Genomic DNA, 21,761 nt, shown 5'->3' on the forward strand with positions numbered 1-21,761 from the left:
TAAAATGAACAATAGGAGCATTCCATTTTTCTGTCCCGATATCGATTGCTATCTTGGTGCTTTGAATCCACGTCAAATTGCTAATGAATTGGACTACTACAATGGGCGTACTACACTTTCTGGCTATGGTCTTGATATCTGGTTTGGTAGGTTATTTTGTTCCACACTACCCCTTGCCAGAAAATATCTTCTATCTGCTACGTCAAATTTTTCTGCCTCCATACTACAGGACTCGGGGTCGGGCAAGAGTTTCAACGAGAGTGTTAAGGAAAATATTAGATCTTCAGCAAGATCCGTTAGTGAGCAACTAAAATATCGACAAAATTGGGTAGGAGTAAAAAGGATGTTTCCGCATCATTCAGTCATTAGTTTTTACTCGGGTGGGAAGCAAAGGACATCAACAAGGACTCTGAGGAATAAAAAAATGACGACTAATAAGCAGAAGAAGAAGAAAAAGAAAAAGATTGTTAGATCAAAGAAGGATTTCTTCTTTTAAAATGGGATTCTTCTCTTATCTCCCCCGCAAGGAATCACATCCATCAATTTGTTCCTCATTGAATCTATTCAATGCTGAAAATGTTGATGTCAGTGTCAAGTATGGATACTATGAATAATTTCTTCACCAAAAACCCCTCTCGGAAAATGCACAATTTCTAATACATTCCAATTATGACTAATATATTTAATCGTCATCTACATTCTAAGACCTAATTTCTGCTTTGAAGAAAAAGTAAGACAATCCAATCACAATTGATGTCGATTGTTCCTACAACTAAAACTGTATTACACAAAACATAATAAAAAAAATTAATGTATTTATTAATGGAACATTGGTGAGCACTAGCAATAATTTATCAAACTAGGCAAGCTACATAAAATTTATGATGTTGACGCCAAAGGCATACAAGGAGGTGAGAGGACAATAACTGGGCTATGCATATCGATCAGGCGTTGATACTGAAAGGGACCTAACTACTTTAGTGACCCAATACTACCATTTAGTTGAAAATTTAAATCATGAGATATTCAATATATCCCAATGGCTACCCCCCAATGTTAAGATTGACATAAAGCTACAGATGGCCCCATCGAATTTCATTTTGAAAAAAACACTCCCTGCAGCACCTGATGCAAATGTTATTATCATATCGGCAATTCTCCACGTCCGAAAAAAACAGGTTATGAGCTCTGTTGCATTGGCAGTTGAAAATCTAGGAACCAATAGCAACAACATTAAACTTCTCGTCCCCCATACGATCACCAATCAACTTCACATTGCCACTGGCTCTCGTAGCTATAGCGATTCATCCTTTAGCAATAAAGTAATCTCATCATAAATTGCTTTAACTCTTGTGAAGAGTACCAGGGTCGTTAGATTCTATATTGATTCACCCCACAATTTTAATTTTTTTGGTCTGACTAGCCTCGTATGCAAATTAACTTATATTCCACTGTACACTCTATCATTTGACAAAAAATCCAAAATAACTCTCTGAGAATTGACAATGCAGTCCCTAGTACATGACTCTCAACTGATTGAATATTGTAGCGTTACGTTAATGTTCGAAAAAAATCATTATGCTAGTGGTTAGGACATGTCAGGCACATAGAATATATGTCTATTACTGACTGATAATACACGTTATGGGTTTACAGCCGACGCAGCTCTGACTGACAATATTTCGTTAATAACAATGGGTCAATTTGAAACATATTGGGAAATCACGCCCGACGGCAGTGTTCTACTAGACCTAGCAACATGAACACAAACCAAATAATCAAAGTATTTACTATAGATCCAGACATGTCACTGTACAAGTCCTATTTCATACCTTCGGACTTCATTGAAAAAATTCGAAGTGTTAACACAACCCTAATCATTGTTAATTGCAGTCCATCGACTTTGAAGACCGGTCATTGGCTATGCATCTTTCAGACAGCGAAGAATATTGAATTTTTTGATCCTCTTTGCCTATTGTATAAATTCTACGGTCCATACATCAGCAACTTTATTGAAAGCAGTGAGAAAACCGTTATTGGAAATCAACGAAGAGTACAGGATTTAGCGACTAAGACATGTGGCTTTCATGCACTACTCTTTTTCATGTTCAGATGTCGTGGCTACAACTACAATCAGTTTCTCAACATCTAAGTTGAATTACCTAAATTTAACGAATTTCTAGTTGATAATATACTTACAAGCTCATATAATATTTATTACAGTGCCCTAATGATAAAATTTTATAAAGATGCATATGAAATTGTTTATTGATAAAAAATTTATATGCATGAGTAAACAACTTTTCTACTCTTTAGATGTCATCCACTACTAGGTACTTGTGGACAACAACTAGAGCAGGTAGATTATCTGAATTCACAGTATACTGGTCCTGATCTACTGCAATTTCAGGCTCACATTTTTTACAATAGAGTGCGACTTCACTCTTGTGATATCTCTTTGTATAGTCAATTTTACTATTCTCATTCATTCTATAGAATTCACATGTTTCAATTTGCTTATTTGAAGCAATTTCACAAACAGTGTCCTCAAGTGTCGAATCACATGAGATAGAGAGAGAGAGGAGTAAATCATCCTTGAGCACCATCTTTTTCATGAAAAAAGTCCTAAATATCAAAACTAATGTTTAAAAGCATATCCACAATATCATTTTGCCGTGTCGTGATCAATATATCAATAAATTGTGTAAATGCATTTGGATCACGACGAAGAAGCTTCATACAATAGTCTAATGAGGGAAAATCAGTTCTCATTATATCAACAAGCATTCCCCGAGAAAATATCTTCCTTTGAATAGACAACTCTAGAAAATCATCATCAAGAATCAAATGTTTTTCCATAAGAACTAGATTCCTCATGATTCGCTCTTTCTCAAATCAATCAATTTTGTAAAGTCCTAACACTTTCACAACCGACTTCAGACTAATCATAATTTCTTTTTCTATTCTAGAGGATATACGCTAGTCTATTATAGAAAGAAAAAAATACTATTGATTTAGAAAATATTTTATTTAGCATAATTACAATAATAATATTCGCTGATGCATTTTTTTATCATCAATATATTTCGATGGGAAATCTAATCCTGACCGAAGTTTATTTATATGGAGAATATTCACTTTTCCAGCAAAACATAGTTGCTCCTCCTGCTTAAATTTGCTTAATGATATCACTTATCTAGCATACATACTATCCCATTCAAGGCATAGTCTACAGCCAGCGGTTATTTCCACAGCTACATTGGGTACTCGTATATTGTTGCTGCTGCTGCTGTCGGTTCCATCATTAATCTCCAATAATGTAAATGGACCACTAATTTTTTCTTCACTAATATCCTCTCAAATAAACTATTCTCTCTCTGAATTCAGTTCTCTGACTAATAATAACTAAATTAAAAACTATTCCTTATATTTGAATCCAATTACTAATCAAGTTACTGTATATGGAGTAACCACCACTCTCTCTCTCTGACTGACCCCCAAAAAAATGGGTGTTAGCTTAGAAACCCGTCTGGTAAGGCATATACCATTCGTAGCAATAGGTGACTGACCCTGGTAAGTCATATTATGCAATCACTTGTGGTATCTATTAATGCTTTACTACTATTGTATCGCAAATTTTAATAATTATACATAATATTAAAAACTTTCAAAATTTAGAATGAAGTGCAATGGCCCAAATTTCTTAATCTTACGTAGATCCCTTGGGAATGACATTGACTTTAGTTGGTTTTCCAGGGTAGCTAATCTTCATAATTCTGAAATAAATGTTCAATAACTACAGTTTAGGTTAAACGCACTTATGAAGTTTCATACAATTATAGGGATAGAAAAAGGAATAGAGGAAAGATGCTAAACTTCGCGGTCGGATTTCGCCATTATCCCAAGTAACACTATTCTCAATTCAAGATATTTTACGGTTTAAAAATGGAATAAATAGCCAAAAATAGCTAGAACCTGGCTTCTATTCATTTTCCTAGTTCTATGGGCATGCTACCTAATTAGAAAAACAAATTTTTTGAATAGATTTATTTCAAATTAAAAAGAGTTTTATTTCTAAAACTAAAAAGGAAGTAAATTGCAGCTGTAGTATATATTATATTTTAGAACAGCGGTAAATGATGATTTTAACACTATTACTCTTCTGTTATTATGAGTTGCTTGCCTAATTCACAAGTGAGTCTTGTACCAAGATTACCATCATATTTTAGAAATGAAAGACTAATTTTTTTGAAGTTTCGACCAGCTTATGAGATTTGTGACTGCTGTGGGTTTGAAACCACTGGCAGATCAAGCGGGGCCGGGGGGGGGGGATACTGCCCCCCAAGATTTTTTATGGCATGCTCTTATCCTATTTTTTTAGAGTAAATTTTTCAATTTAGTCAATTATTGGCACCTTCTTCACATTGCCCCCCCCCCCAAGATTTTGCTCATTGGCACCCTTATTACATTGGGCTCCAAGATTTTGCTCTAGATCCGCCCCTGTTTGAAACACTGTTAGATGTCTAGTTTGCCTGGGTTCAAAACATAATATTCGTCACTACTTTTGCTATTTCCTTTCTTTTTCTTACATAGTTTCAAAACTCCTGGCTCCTACTTTTAGCAATAGTTGTTTTTTATCCAACAGTTTTTTTACTCTTTTTTTTCTTGCATAGCTTATTAAACAGATTTAGAAATAAAACTCTTTTTAATTTAAAATAAATCTATTCAAAAAATTTGTTTTTCTAATTAGGTAGCATGCCCATAGAAATAGGAAAATGAATAGAAGCCAGGTTCTAGCTATTTTTGGCTGTTTATTCCATTTTTAAAAAATTTCAGGTAAATGGGAACTTCCTGGGAGGGTGTAAAGAGGGAGGCTTTGAATGTATTTGGATGGAGAAGGAGCGGCGCGTAGTTATGTTGGCTTCAGTTGGCTTGGTGCTGCGGTGAGTTGTTAGTTGTAGTATTTAATTTTGCTGACCCTAATTAGTCATCGCGTAGTCTTTCAGCAGAGTATACTGCAAAATCTGCCACCGAAGACTACAAAATTAAAATTTGTCTTCTGTTTTGTTTTAATCTTGCTACTCATTTACTTTATTGACATTGCTTTAATAAATGTTGTCAGTTTCATACAAAACGTATTCCAGTGAGATTAGATAAAGAATTGTCCACGGACTTTTCTTAAGATTTTGTGGAGTTGGAAGGAAACATAATTCAATGAGTGCAATGGTATGGAATGCACAGTAGAATATTTGTTATTAGTAGATTAACAAATTAAAGGTATTTCCCATAATTAATTACTACTTTTGAAAAATTCCAAATGTATCTTACAATGGCGTGATCAGGAAAAGTTTTACTCTTTACAACCCCTCTCACCAAGCAAGAAAAAATCGATTATGTGACGGCTAGAAATTTTTGTCCTTGGACCTTCCCACCTTGAAATGGGTCGGCTCCTTCTCGGAGTGTTGACGTACTTCAGTCATTCCGATCTTAGCAAGGAGAGGGTATCCGAGTCTTTCTTTCAAGGGAGGGGGAGGCAAGCCCTAAAAAGGATTATTTTCAGACCTAGCCCCGTGGGAATGCTTCATACCGATCTCCAACGGGCGTTAATTAAGGGGATAGGAGGTACTCTTGCCCCCGAGATTAAAAACAATCATTTTTAGTATTTTATTAGAAAAGCAGGAAAAGAAAAAACAAAGCTGCCTCCCTCCATCTTAGATTTTGAAAAATACAGTGTTCACCCCCCCCCCCCGCCCCCTCCCTCTCTAAATTATCTTGAATTGATGCCATTGCCCATTTTGTGTAAACCATGTAATGCAAGATAAAACCAATGGTGACAAATAACAGTTACTAGCTATGAGCAATCACTAAATGCATCGAACAATTCGTGATAACGAGCGGGAATTAAGGAATTGCTCGTTCACTAACCAAAACTTAAAAAAATGGAATCTTAATAATGATTGATACATCAAAAGAATTGGTTATTAATGCTGGTTCCAAAAATATAAAATTCATTATGTTTAAGGTTACCAAGGGCGCCGGCAGAAAATTTCACAAGGGGGGGGGGACAAACACGAAAATATTAGTGGGGGTTGGGTGACAGGGAATATATTTCAGGAATTTTTTCCGTAGAAATAAATTTATTTTTAAATAATTCTAGGAAAAAACTCTCAAATAAAAAGAGCAATTAAATTGCATGCAAAATGAAACGAAATACAGTAAATTTTAAACGACAAGGATTCCTGGCAAAAGGATCAATTTATTTAATTAATAATGTATTTAATTATTATGCATTTAATCTTAAAATAAAATTCAACTCAAACCAAAATTACAGAAAGATTTATTGCTTCCTTAGTTTATAACAGATGTAGGCTTGTTTTTATGCAATTTCCTACGCCTTAGTATACAGAAGGAGTAGAGAAACTCAAAAATCATCCTGCCTGCATGGATACCATGTTTTGATTTTATAATGGCCATGTAAAATATACCTCTTTCCTAACGGAACAATTCTTTCTCCCTTGAACTTAAATCCCATATATATTCGGACACTAAAAAACAAAAAAATAGCGAAATAAAAACAAAACTTAAACTTACTAACCAGCTGCCAAATTGACCCTCTTTCTTTTCTTTTACCTATTCGATTAAATAAAATGAACAGGTTCAAAAAATTTCGTCACAAGAGAATCTTATTAAATAGTTTGTGATAAAAAAAACTGGAAGTACAAAGTGACTTGGACGAATATTCACCAAAATTAAAACTGGAAATCTCAGGACAATTATTACACCGGCAGTATTTGCTTTTTATGTTGCTTCTAAATATATAAAAATTCTTTCAGTTTATTTCTACATTTGTCACCCAACCAAAACCAAAATTCGAGAAAATTTGCCTCATTTTTGAAAAAATAGGAAACAACCCCAAAACAGTAAGCAATCTTATTGAAAATCCCTTTATTAGATACGTCATATCAGAGAACCTTACCATAGAGGTTTCAAGCTCCAATTTTCAAAATGTGGAATTTCGCATTTTTTTTTTTCAGAAGAAACATAGTCGATGCATGTTTATTTGTTTTGTTTTTCACAGGGGTGATTGTATAAAACCGTAGGTCCAAGACAATTGGGAGGGAGCTCATTGGAACGTAAATTTAAAGTTCTTTTTAAAGTGACCATACAGATTAGGCCAGGGTAAAGTCTTGTTTTCTTGCTATTAATTAAAAAAAAACTGTCCGAAAAATAAGTTTTTCAAAGAAAATTAAAGGCCATTTTAAACTTAAGCTCAGAAGATACAAATACCTGTTAAAATTCAAACTCAAAACGACCAGAAATTACTATTAAAGAATAAATGAAACCCAAAACGAACAGAAATTAAATAAACAATCATAGCAAAAAACATACAACAAGTAATGATATAAATGAATATATAGATCTTAAAGCGAGTAATGCTTAGATTGAATATGAAAATCAAGCTTAAAACGAAAAAAATATTTTACTATTGAAGTATAAATGAAACTTAAAACGAACAGAAATTAAATAAACAACCAGTGCAAATAAACATACAATAGATATTAATGTAAATGAATAAATAAATCTTAAAACGAGTGAAACTTAAATTGAATATGCGAATTAAGCTTGAAACGAACAAAAATCACTACAGACAAGAGTTTGGGTATCACCACCTTCTCTCACTGTAAAAGTCTAAAACCTACTGCATCATTGGCGCTTTACTGAAAACCAATTTTATGACAAATATTTTCTTGTGTACTTAATATTGAAAATATGCATTAAAATTATAGTAAAATTTTGAACTGATGAGCTTTCAGCAATTAATATCATTATACATAAAATATTCAGTTTAATTTATTAGCTCTTTTTAAAGTTGTTCAAGATGAGTATAGTTTCACTACAAACAAGAGTTTGGTTTCTACCTCCTTCCTTAACTGTAAATAAAAACCAAAAGACTACTGCGTCATTGGCGCTTAACTGAAAACGAATTATATTACAAATATTTTCTTTTGCAGTTCTTACAGCATTGAAAATAAAATTAAAATTACAGTTAAATCAATTCTTGAACTGATGGATCTTTCAACAATTAATATCATTATACATCAAATATTCAATTTGATTTTATTTTTACTTTCCATGACCGTTCAAAATATATATGGTTACCAGTAGAGCGCCAATGACGCAGTATGTTTTAAACTTACAGCGAGAGAAGGAGGCAATACCTAAATTTTAATTTGTAGTGATTTTTATTTGTATCAAACTTGATTCGCATATTCAATTTAAGTTTCACTCTTTTTAAGATTTATTTATTAACTTACATTAATATCTATTGTATGTTTGTTTGCATTGATTGTTTATTTAACTTCTGTTCGTTTTAAGTTTAATTTATGCTTCAATAGGAACATATTTTTTTTTCGTTTTAAGCTTGATTTCATATTCAATCTAAGCATTACTCGCTTTAAGATCTATTTATTCATTTATATTATTACTTGTTGTATGTTTTTTGCTATGATTGTTTATTTAATTTCTGTTCGTTTTGGGTTTCATTTATCCTTTAATAGTAATTAATTAAAAAATCTTTTCCACAAAATAAGTTTTTCCAAGAAAAGTAAAGAACTCCATTAAACCCAAAATGAGCAAAAATAAGATAATCTACCAAGCGTGAAACTACCACAAATCAGCATCGATAAATAATTGAAACCCAAAACGAACAGAAATTACAATAAATAACCGAGTCAAACTCAAAACGAGCAGAAATTAACATGAGTAGGGCTCAAAATCCCTATGCCATCCCATGGCCAGAACATAATTTGCACTTTACTGAAAAAATCTAAACGTTTTTACTTTTATAACTTTAATAAATCAAATTATATTAACATTTTGATTACTAAATATCAGTATATGTATATTAAACTGACAATGCACATTCATTTGTATTTTTTCAGTAAAGTTCAAATTATTTCTGGCCTTGGGATGCCATAGGGGTTTTGAGTCCTATTCATGTTAATTTCTACGGGTCTGCTTTGAAATAGATTTTTATTAACAATTTTTTCCTTTTTTAGTCGATAAATCTTTAAATTAAAATTTTTAGTTGATAAATCATAAAATCGTTAAACCATTTAAGATCATTAAAATTGGCTTAGAAAAACTTGTCAAAATTTTTAATGAAAAGCACGGCCTTTGTTATGAGAGAGCAGTAGAAATGGGCTATTACATACTAAACTTACATAATTTATGCATGGTTTATTGATCCACTAACGGGTCAATGACACCTCTTTCAAGGTCAATCAGGGGATGTTTCTAAGTGTATTGATCCACTAAGGGGAACTAGATTTCTGGGAAATTGATTTGCATAATCGACGGATTTCATTTTTAAATATGGCTTCTCTGGTCTTTAGGTCTGAGAGATAAATATTAATATTTTATCGAAGCCATAATAGTGTAACTAGGAACACATTAGATTTTTTCAGAAATTCATACGAGATCAAGACAGATTGAATATATTTTACGCGGGAAATGATTTCCTGGGAATTTCAAATGTGACAGCGCAGGGATGCCGAAACAAAGGAACACGCAGGAATTACTTTTAGGGGATTATTTGGGCGAAAAATATTAATCGGCATTTTAGGGATTATTTGGGCGAAACAGTTTGAGACATTTAGAGGATGATTTGGGGTGAAACCCTGTGGTCGTTATAATACACAAGCTCCATTTGAACAGCGTTGTAAGGTCCCCTACCCAAACCCCGAAGGGGCCTCGGCCCAACTTTTTTGCCCCCCTCCCATTCTTTTTACACTTTTTTTGGTGCGCTTGAGACACAGAAGGGCCCCCTGGGCCCCCAAAGAGCCCCCCTCCCCCCCCATTTTTTTTAATACTTTTTTTGAGCACTTGAGACACAGAAGGGCCCCCCTACCCCAATCTTTTTGGCTCCCCCCGAATATATATTTTCAGAACAAGTTCTTTTCTTAATGTCCCTCCTAAACCAATTTTACAAGTTGAAGTACTCATCCTTTTCACCCACAACTTTACTTTAGGGCTTTTTGAATACCCCAACACCAAGCAATAGATTTTAGCTTTAGTTAAGTGTTTTTGGACTTGTAGTTTAGTTTTATCTAAGAGTTTTAGTTTAGAATTTTAACCTAGAGTCTTAGCTTAGAGTTTGTCGTTGCACTTTTAGTTTATTTTAGTATTAGTTAAGAGTTTTAGTTTAGAGTTGTAGTTTAGTTTTTGTAAAGAGTTTTAGTTTAGAGTTGTAGTTTAGTTTTAGTTAAGAGTTTTAGTTTAGATTTTAGAGTTTTAGCTTAGAGTCTTAGCTTAGAATTTTAGTTAGAGTTATAATTTAGATTAATTTTAGTTAAAAGTTTTAGTTTAGACTTTAGAGTTTTAGTTTAGTTTGGAGTTTTAGTTAGAGTTACAGTTTAGTTTAGTTGTAGTTCAGAGTCTAGAGCTTCACGTTAGACTCTCAGCACTTAGAGTTTTAGTTTGAGTGATATTTTATTTCAGTTTTAGTTAAGTGTTTTTGGACTTGTAGTTTAGTTTTAGCTAAACGTTTTAGTTTAGAGTTTTAGCCTATATTCATAGCTTACAGTTTTTCGTTGCGCTTTTAGTTTAGTTTAGTTTTAGATAAGAGTTTTAGTTTAGAGTTTCAGTTTGGTATTAGCTTAGAGTTTTAGTTAGAGTTATAGTAATTAAGAGTTTCAGTTTAGAGTCTTAGTTTAGAGTTTTAGTTAGAGTTATAGTTTAGTTTAGTTTTAGCTAAGGGTTTTTGTTTAGAGTTTAGTGTTTTAGTTTAGACTTTAGAGTTTTAGTTAGAGTTTAGAGTTTTAGTTTAGATTCTTAGCTTAGAGTTTTAGTTCTATTTATAGTTTAGTTTAGTTTTAGATGTGAATTTCGAATTTTAGTTTAGAGTCTTAGCTTAGAGTTTTACGCTAAACTTTTAGTTTAATTTAGTATTAGTTAAGAGTTTTAGTTTAGAGTTTTAGCTTAGAGTCTTAGCTTAGAGTTTTAGTTAGAGTTATAGTTTAATTTAATTTTAGTTAAGAGTTTTAGTTTAGACTTTAGAGTTTTAGTTTAGAGTTTAAAGTTTTAGTTAGAGTTATAGTTTAGTTTAATTTTTGTTAAGAGTTTTAGTTTAGAGTTGTAGTTTAGTTTTAGTTAATAGTTTTAGTTTAGAGTTGTAGTTAGTTAGGTTTCTCCACGTTTAAGTTAGGTTAGGTTAGGTTATCATGAGCGCTAATGATACCTAACCTAACCTAACTTAAACGTGGAGAAACCTAACTTTTTTGTATGTAAACCAAAACAAAAATATTCCAAGTCTAGCATTTCAAAGAAAAATGTTAAACACCTAGGTGTTCAACACCTAGCTCTTTACGCTAAACTAAAACTCTTAACTAAACTATAACTCTAAACTAAATCTCCTAACTAAAACTAAACTAAAACTATAACTCTAACTTAAACTCTAAGCTAAAACTCTAAAATAAAAATCTTAACTAAAATTAAACTACAACTCTAAACTAAAACTCTTAACTAAAACTAAACTACATGTCTAAATTAAAACTCTTAACGAAAACTAAACTATAACTCTGAATTAAAACTAAACTAAACTATAACTCTAACTAAAACTCTAAGTTAGGACTCGAAACTAAAACTACAATCTATAAACTAAAACTCTTAACTAAAAATATAACTCTCACTAAAACTCTAAGCTAAGACTCTAAACTAAAACTCTTAACTAAAATTAAACTAAATAACATTTCTAACTAAAACTCGAAGTTAAGACGCTAAATTGAAACTCTAGACTCTAAACTAAAACTCTAAACTAAACTATAACTCTAAACTAAAACTTTTAACTAAAACTAAACTAAAACTATAAATCTAACATGAATTCTAAGCTAAGACTCTAAACTAAAACTCTAAACTATAAGCTAAAATCCTAAACTTAAACTCTTAACTAGAACTAAACTAAATTATATCTTTAACTACAAACCCTAAGCTAAGACTCTAAGCTATAACTCTAAACTCTAAATTATAACTCTTTTCTAAAGATAAACTACAACTCTAAACAAAAACTCTTAGTTAAAAACTAAACTAAACTATAACTCTAACTAAGCTAAGACTCTAAGCTAATACTCCAAACTCTAAACCAATACTCTAAACTAAAACTCTTAACAAAAACTAAACTACAACTCTAAACTAAAACTCTTAACTAAAACTAAAGTAAACTATAGCTCTAGCTAAAACTCTAAACTAAAATTCTTAACTGAAACTAAACTATAACTCTAACTAAAACTCTAAGTTAATATTCTAAGCTAATACTCTAAACTCTAAACTAAAACTCTTAACTAAAACTAAACTGCTACTCTAAAGTAAGACTCCTAACTAAAACCAAACTAAAAGTCTAAACTTAAACTCTTAACTAAAACTAAACTAAACTATAACTCTAACTAAAACTCTAAGCTAACACTCTAAATTAAATCTCTAGACTCTAAACTAAAACTAAACTAAACGATAAGTCTAACTAAAACTCTAAACTCTAAACAAAAAATCTTAGATAAAACTAAAGAATACCTCTAAACTAAAATTCTTAACTAAAACTAAAGTAAACTATAAATATAATTAAAACTCTAAGCTAAGACTCTAAACTAAAACTCTAAACTCTAACTAAAACTCTAAGCTAAGACTCTAACTTAAAACTCCAAACTTCAAACTAAAACAAAACTATACTATAACTCTAGCAAAAACTGTAGGCTAAGACTCTAAACTAAAACTCTAAATTCTAAACTAAAACTCTTATCTAAAACTAAACAACAACTTAAAACTAAAACTCTTAACTAAAACTAAACTAAACTATAAGTCTAACTAAACTCTTGACTAAAACTAAACTAATTTGTAACTAACAGAAATTAAACTAAACTATAACTCTAACTAAAACTCTACGATAGGACTCTAAGCTAAAACTCTAACCTCTAAACTAAAACTCTTACCTAAAACTAAACTACAACTCTAAACTAAAACTAAACTATAACTATAAACTAAAACTCTTTACTAAAACTAAACTATAACTCTAACTAAAACTCTAAACTCTAAACTCAAACTCTTATCTAAAACTAAACAACACCTATAAACTAAAATTCTTAACTAAAACTAAACTAAACTACAACTCTAACTAAAACTGTAAGCTAACACTCAAAACTAAAACTCCAATATATAAACTAAAACTATTAACTAAAACTAAACTAAAACTATAACTAACTAAAACTATAAATTAAAACTTTAAACTAAAAGTCTAAACTCTACACTAAACTGTTAAGTAAAACTAAACTATAGATCTAAGATAAAGATCCTAACTAAAACTAAACTAAACTATAACTCTAACAAAAAATCTAAGCTAAGACTCTACACTAAAACTCTAAATTCTCAACTAAAACTAAATTAAACTATAACTCTAACTAAAACTCTAAGCTAAGACTCTAAGCTAAAACTATAAACTCTAACTAAAACTCTAAGCTAAGACTCTAACATAAAACTCTAGATTCCAAACTTAAACTAAACTAAACTATAACTCTAACAAAAACTGTAAGCTAAGACTCCAAACTAAAACTCTAAACTCTAAACTAAAACTCTTATCTAAAACTAAACAACAACTCAAAACTAAAACTCTCAACTAAAACTAAAGTAAACTATAACTCTAACTAAACTCTTAACTAAAACTAAAGTAAACTATAACTCACATAAAGAAAGAAAAACAAGCAAAAATCCTTGGATACATCGTTTCGTTTCGCCGCTGAAGAACAGAGGCGTTTGTCCTCTTGAAAAATTCGCCTTGTTTTTTCAGTATTTTCATTTGGCCTATAAAAACCCCATTTTTGCTTGTTTTTCTTTCTTTATGTGATGTCAGGCCAATGTGGTTTAAGAAATTAAACTATAACTCTAACTAAAACTCTAAGCTAACAGTCTAAACTAAAACTCTAAACTCTAAACTAAAACTCTGAACTCTAAACAAAAACTCTTAACTAAAACTCTAAACTAAAATTCTTATCTAAAACTAAACAACACCTCTAAACTAAAGTTCTTAACTAAAACTAAACTTAACCATAACTCTAACTAAAACTCTAAGCTAAGACTCAAAACTAAAACTCCAATATCTAAACTAAAACTCTTAACTAAAACTAAACTATAACTATAACTCTAACTAAAACTCTTAACTAAAACTAAACTATAACTATAACTCTAACTAAAACTGTAAACTAAAACTATAAACTCAGAACTAAAACTCTTAAGTAAAGCTAAACTATAGATCTAAACTAAAGCTCCTAACTAAAACTAAACTAAACTATAACCCTAACAAAAACTCTAAGCTAAGACTCTAAACTAAAACTCTAAACTCTACCTAGAACTCTATACTCTAAACAAAAACTCTTAACTAAAACTAAACTAACTATAACTCTAACTAAAACTCTAAGCTAAGACTCTAAACTAAACCTCTAAACTCTAAATTAAATCTCTTAACTAGTATAACTCTAACTAAAACTGTAAGCTAATACCAAACTGAAACTCTAAACTAAAACTCTTATCTAAAACTAAACTAAACTAAAAGTGCAAGGAAAAACTCTAAACTATGACTCTAGACTAAAACTATAAACTAAAACCTTTAGCTAAAACTAAACTACAAATCCAAAAATACTTAACTAAAACTAAAATAAAATATAACTCTAACTAAAACTCTAAGTGCTGAGGATCTAACTTGAAACTCTAGACTCTGAACTACAACTAAACTAAACTAAAACTCTAACTAAAACTTTAAGCTAATATTAAACTAAAACTCTAAACTAAAACTCATATCTAAAACTAAACAACAACTCTAAACTAAAACTCTTAACTAAAATGATATTTTTCTTGACTCTAAGTGTGTAGTTTTTAAATTGTAAAGAGCGAATCGCCATGACTTTCGCTCTTGGGATTAAACTACTTTCTACACAGTTTCTATAAACACTCATGTTGAAATTATTTTGTACAAAGTGTGTAAGCAATCCCTTGGAAACTTGTTTGATATCCTTATTGTGCGTTTTCACACAGTACACCTTCGGACCAGGAAACACACCATTGGATATCAAGACGCTCCCTGTCTCAGATTTTAACATCAATAACTGATTTGGGACCTGGCGTTTCACTGGCTCCGGATAGAGGGACTGATCCAAGTTAGTGTAATCCATCCGAGAGATAATGTACTCTCCATTTTCCAAATCATTCAGAAAATTATCAGTTTTAACTTTTAACAGGAGTGAATCAGTGTCTCCATAGTACACTTGAACTTGTTCCTTCACCGGCCATTGCACCTTGCACATATTGTAATAGAATGACAACATTAGTTTTTTCAAGTTTTCCATTATTAAGCTATCATAAACTACATTTTTATTTAAAATGACGTTTCTTTTCTTTCTGTGTAGGAGAACCATATTAGAGTCTATGATTATGAAAGATGTGAAGTTCGGGCCGGCGATGATTCGAGCACATTCTTTGGGATTGGTTACAACGTCATATCGGCTGCTTTTTCGTACCCTTTCGCAAATTTTACCGAAGGCTGACTTTATAATGAGTTTATAGATATCTTTTCAAACTTCGTTTTCGCTTGTGAGCGTTTACTGACAAAGGTGTCAATAAACGTTTTCATGTAAGGCTTTTGATCAAGCTGAAGGGCTCTATGTATCTTTGTGATCTTGAAACCATTGGCTACTATTCACCGCAATAGCACATGATGAACAACGATATTCTGTTTCAGATTAAGGTCAGCAATAAGTTTTTACTTTGGAGGTGTCCAGGGCATACCCCCATCCTCTACCAAAGATAAATTGTATGGACTTAGCGAGTCCTTAACCACCGGTCTATTTATTCACGGGTGTTTTTCACAGGGATGATTGTATCAAACTGTAGGTCCAAGACAATTGGGAGGGAGCTCATTGAAACGTAAATTTAAAGCTCTTTTTTAAGTGACCATACAGATTAGGCCAGGGGAAAGTCTTGTTTTCTTGCTATTAATTAAAAAAACTGTCCGGAAAATTAGTTTTTCAAAGAAAAGTAAAGGCCATTTTAAACTTAAGCTCAGCAGACACAAATACCTGTTAAAATTCAAACTCAAAACAACCAGAAATTACCATTAAAGAATAAATGAAACCGAAAACGAACAGAAACGAAATAAACAATCATAGCAAAAAACATACAACAAGTAATAATATAAATGAACAAATAGATCTTAAAGCGAGTAATGCGTAGATTGAATATGAAAATCAAGCTTAAAACAAAAAAATATTTTCCTATTGAAGTATAAATGAACTTAAAACGAACAGAAATTAAATAAACAATCAATGCAAACGAACATACAATAGATATTAATGTAAATGAATAAATAAATCTTAAAACGAGTGAAACTTAAATTGAATATGCGAATCAAGCTTGAAACGAACAAAAATAACCACAGACAAGAGTTTGGGTATCACCTCCTTCTCTCACTGTAAAAGCCTAAAACCCACTGCGTCATTGGCGCTTTACTGAAAACCAATTTTGTGACAAATATTTTCTTTTGTACTTAATATTGAAAATATACATTAAAATTATAGTAAAATTTTGAACTGATGAGCTTTCAGCAATTAATATCATTATACATCAAATATTCAGTTTAATTTATTAGCTCTTTTTAAAGTTGTTAAAGATGAATATAGTTTCACTACAAAAGAGTTTGGTTTCTGCCTCCTTCCTTAACTGTAACTAAAAACCAAGAGCCTGCTGCGTCATCGGCACTTAACTGAAAACGAATTATATTACAAATATTTTCTTTTGCAGTTCTTACAGCATTGAAAATAAAAATAAAATTACAGTGAAATAAATTCTTGAACTGATGGATCTTTGATCAATTAATATCATTATACATCAAATGTTCAATTCGATATTTTTTATACTTTCCAAGACTGTTCAAGACGCATATAGTTTTCAGTAAAGCGCCAATGACGCTGTAGGTTTTAGACTTTTACAGTGAGAGAAGAAGGCGATACCCAAACTCTTGTTTGTAGTGATTTTTCTTCGTTTCGGTAAAATTGGCTTAGAAAAACTTGTCAAAATTTCTAATGAAAAGCACGGCTTTCGTTATGAGAGAGCAGTATTTCAATAATATCATAAATTACAGGCACGTGTAAATGGGTGGCCGAGCTCTCAGCACCTAGTAGCAGCATGCACGAATAAATTTCTGTGTAGGTACCAGGTGTATTGTTATATTCTACCTCTCTACTAGGTGCTCAGCACAGTGAAGGCTATCAATCCTTTTTTTGTACGTACGTGCCTGTGGTGACAAATCTATTCTAAAAACAGAGTAAAAAAAGAAAAAAAGAATGAGGGCGCCAGAAAAATATTGGGGGGAGGGGTCCCTCCCTGTATACGCTCTTAATGAGCACTCTATGAAGTTCCTGCGACCATGAGGTGGAGGTGTGGATGAGGAACCCTCCTATACGGAATAAATTCTGCTCATTTTTGGGTTTAATGTTAATCTTTTCTTTCGTAATAACAGCGCAGACCAGAAATATTGTTAGAAATCATAAGGGAGTAGATAACAATTTCACACTTTCGATGCGTTTTTTAAAGTTTCTTTTGTACCCCTCCTCCCCCCAACAAAAATATTGATTATGGCCCTAGGGATTATACATTAATTTCTACCTCGCCCTCCCCTCGTTTCTCCCTTAGAACTAATTCTGCATTTATTTGATGGCTCAATGAGAGCTGAGATGTTTTGGCATTAAAATATACCATTTGAGGTATCTCCCTCCCTCCCAAACTACAGAACAATCAGAGAACCCTATTGTAGATGTTTAAGTGCCTTTTTTAAGTTTTTTTTTTATCTTGTCCATTGCTTACAGATTGTATTTGTTATTGGGAAACGTGCGGATATTTTTCGTGGGGGAGTTTTCTGCAGGGGGATTGCCTGGAGGAATTTTCAGTAGGGAATAAATTTTTGGGAACAATTTCCTTTCAGCGAGGATATATTTTCCGTGGGGTATTTTCCACGGGAGGGGGTATTTTCTGGAGGGTGTAAACGCCTAGAACCATTTGCTGCTTAGTTTTTTCCTTCCCTCTCTATTCCGAAATTTTTTTTGTTATCTTCATTGAAAATAAATTACCCCCTTCATGATAGCGAAAAATCCCCCCCCCCTAAAAAAATTGCTGGATTGGCACCAGGTCTCTATCCAGAATTTTGTTCTGGGGAGGGTTACAGAAAAATTTCGAGGCGGGATTTACCAGAAACATTAGTGTTATCAAGATTTATGTGTTCAAAATTTCTTAACGTGTATTTTTGCTACTTTACACAAGTCAGGCCAAGATTTTTGGGGATGGGGATCAAACCGGGTTATCCACCCTGGCTATGACTAGATTAGTACCACTATTTTCAAAGGCATGGTCGACCGTCAAACAAAATAAACTTTAAATACTTTTTCTAGTTTTTATCTTAAAATTAATCCAGGTAAACACGTCCAGGAGTCCTTTTTCTTTCTATTAAAGAAAAAATAAGCTTTTTCAACTGAAAGTAGGGAGCGACATTAGAACTTAAGACGAACAGAAATTATTACGTTTATTAGGGAGTTTCCCCCTGCTCAACACCTCGATCTTCACACTAAAGCAGTATTTTAAAAAAGCTTCTTATTGTCCTAATTAAACGACCCTTGTATTTCAGGAGTCGTTCTTAAAGAATTGGGGCAAAATACAAACTTCAATTCTCTCTTAAATGTTCTCTTAAATTCGCAAGTTCATTACACCAGAAAGAAAACGCCCCAGCCCATTCCCTAAAACGCTGCACAGTGGTCAAAATCACAGTCTGTTGGGAAGGTAAAATATATGGTTTCTAATCTAAATCGTCTTATTACAAACTATATGTGTTTTGAGCACTGTGTTTTAATTTTTCGGAACACTGACGAAAAACAAAAATTTAATAAAATCTATAATAATCATGACGACTGAAAAGACCAATGATAATAAACTGAATTTTGAACAAATTGAAATAAACTGAATTGAAATGAGTTGAATAAACTGAACTGAACTTTTGACTATTTCGAACAGTATAGGTATCTAAGCAGTTTGATCAGTGTTGTTGGGGTGGGGCATCTAAAAGGAACGAGGGGTCTGGTTTCCCTCTTGTCACTTTTCAACATTCCCTATTGCATTCCCTGAAAGTTTCAGCTTAATGCGTTTCTTCTCAGCCGCTTCGGAGATATTATAGATACTCCTTTTTACAACCAGCATGCACATAGTGTGTTTTGATTTTGTCCAACATTCCCCTCAGTGCTTGTTGGAACCTTCACTTTGATACCTTAAGCTCTTTTGGAGACCCAGCATAAAACAAGACGATTTTCCAATAGCAAAGTCTATATGCACGCAGCCCCCTAAGAGTTGTGGGGGAACATGCCATCCCTGGAAGCATTGTTATTCGACCTTTAGACTTTTGAGCAGCATATCTCAATATTCAAAATCTCTAAATTTTGATCACATGTCTTTGGAAGGAGGGCACAGAAAAACGCATTGAAGGGGGACTTTTGACTTTTTCAGCTCTTAAAAAGTTCACTAGAACTTTCAATTTTCATTCGAATGAACCCCCTCCATAGTTTATATGACCACCCCTTCCATGTGAAGTGGCTCTGGGAAAAAAAAGAAGCAACATTGATTGAAGGATTATGGCTCTCTACAGGCATTGCTAAAGCAATGCCTCTGATACTGAAAAATAAACAGTACAAGCAAATTTACTTGCATCTATGTCCCCACACTGGATCTTATGGTCTTCTAGCACTGTTCTTAAATTCTTCTTCGCTTTTTGTAGGACACAATTTCAGTGTGGTTAATTCGCGAAAATATAGCGGGGGGGGGCAAAATGTATTTAATAGTCTAGGTCATTAAAAAAACAACTTGATGCCCCAAGCCATTCCTTGTATATTACTAACGATAGTTTGATAACCCGGCAAGACATAGTGTCCTTTGATTTACTATGTCTGTCCTTCGAGTTCTATTTATGCATGAATGATTCTACATTTTAAAGGTAGCTTACTTGTTTTTAAAAAGGTTTTACTTGGATCGGATAATTCGCTATGGTTTTCTTAATCACGAATATTTCTATTGAATGTATCATTGTACGTTTTATTTCATTTCATAAGTGATCTTATTCTTCATAAGTGATATTTATTAGAAGATTTCTCTTTCTTCGTAAGTACTAAGTAACTTACTTAGTAACAAGTGTTATTGTATTTTACCTCTGTAGTTTTTAATTTTTTCTTCATGTCCCCTATTACAAAATTTATCTTTGAACCTTTGTTTTAAATCATTATGCTTGCTTTTTTCAAGTAAAATTCTGTCTCAAATATCAGCTTGTTTTTCTTTAGCGGGCTGGGAGTTTGACATAAGTTCAGGTTTAGATCATTATCACATTCAAATTATTGCAGCTTGAACTAATTTTTTCACCGAAGGAAATTTTTATGGACATGGATAGTTTCATAGGTTTCATCTAAGCAAAGCATATAAAGTATATTTCAAGACCAGGCCATGTTCGAACATAAACACGATATACTATTTATGATAGCGAGGTGAATCATATGAGGGACACAGAAAAATATTGAACTTGTTTTTCTGACATTACAAATCGACACAACAGTAGTGTCGATGTATGCAGTCCAAGGCAAACAAAACCTGTCAGACCACTTTCAGCAGCTACACCCATTTTTGGGCCAATCAGAGATGTTTGTGCCTCAATATATACTAACGGCACACCATATACGGTGAGTTGAATATAATAGCTTCGAGGTCATAGCAACCAATCCATAGCAAGCAGATTCAATATAAGGAGTGATTTTCACTGTAATTCATATTCGTAAGAGAATTGAATTCAGAGAGAGAACAGTTTGTTTTTTATACTCTATTATTTCACATGATAATAGCATAGAAAATGAGTGCTATGTTTACGCTATTGGAGCTTAACTGTGGATTAAATAAAAAAACAAGTTTTTTTTAACTGAAAGTAAGCAGCGACATTAAAACTTAAAACGAACAGAAATTATTCCGTATATGAAAGGGGCTGTCCCCTCCTCAACGCCTTAGTCTTTACGCTAGAGTTTTTTATTGTTTAAAAAAAAATAGAGTTGTGAGAAAGTCAAACTTTAGCGTAAAGAGCAAGGCGTTGAGGAGGGGACAGCCCCTTTCATATACGGAATAATTTCTGTTCGTTTTAAGTTTTAATGTCGCTCCTTACTTTCAGTAAAAAAAACTTGTTTTTTTTTATTTAATTTTTGAACGTTTTTGAATAAATACAGGTTTTGATCATGGCTCACAGTACATGAATAATTAAAAGAAAAATTTTCATATTAATTTACTTTTATTTGGTTAAATGGCTTTATCGAAACTTGTTTCATTTTATTTACGAACGTTTTTATTAGTAATAAATATACGTAACTTACGAATTAATTTAAGTAACGAACTTCTATATTCATATATTTTTAATACGTATATTAGGGGGTTCGCCCCCTAGTCAATACCTTACTCTTTAAGCGAAAGTTCGAATTTTGTTCCAATTCTTTAAAACTGACCGCTTAATCACAAAGGCCCGTTAATTAGAATAAATAGCTCTTATGAAAGTACTAAAAAATCTCTGGCTTAAAGAGTGAGGTATTGACTGGGGGGTAAACCCAATCATATATGTAATATTTTCTGTTCGTTTAAAGTTTTGATGTAGCTGCTGTTGCAGTTGA

At 32.2% G+C, this 21,761-nt stretch overlaps 1 protein-coding gene across 2 annotated transcripts in view; it reads left to right on the forward strand.

Moving 5' to 3' along the window:
- LOC148939904 (uncharacterized) overlaps nucleotides 1-21,761 on the forward strand; it is a 53,630-nt gene that overhangs the window by 8,666 nt on the left and 23,203 nt on the right. Inside the window, exon 1 of one of the 2 annotated variants that reach the window (XM_089105885.1) lies at nucleotides 5,154-5,277. The exons of the other annotated variant lie outside the window; for it this stretch is intronic. The gene's annotated coding sequence lies outside the window, so the exon portion shown is untranslated. Of the gene's footprint in view, nucleotides 1-5,153; nucleotides 5,278-21,761 lie in introns of those variants that run through there. 2 annotated transcript variants of the gene reach the window in all.

This window comes from Artemia sp. Qi Xiang Cuo, chromosome 20, assembly GCF_049724085.1.
Source record: "Artemia sp. Qi Xiang Cuo chromosome 20, ASM4972408v1, whole genome shotgun sequence".
Taxonomy (NCBI): domain Eukaryota; kingdom Metazoa; phylum Arthropoda; class Branchiopoda; order Anostraca; family Artemiidae; genus Artemia; species Artemia sp. Qi Xiang Cuo.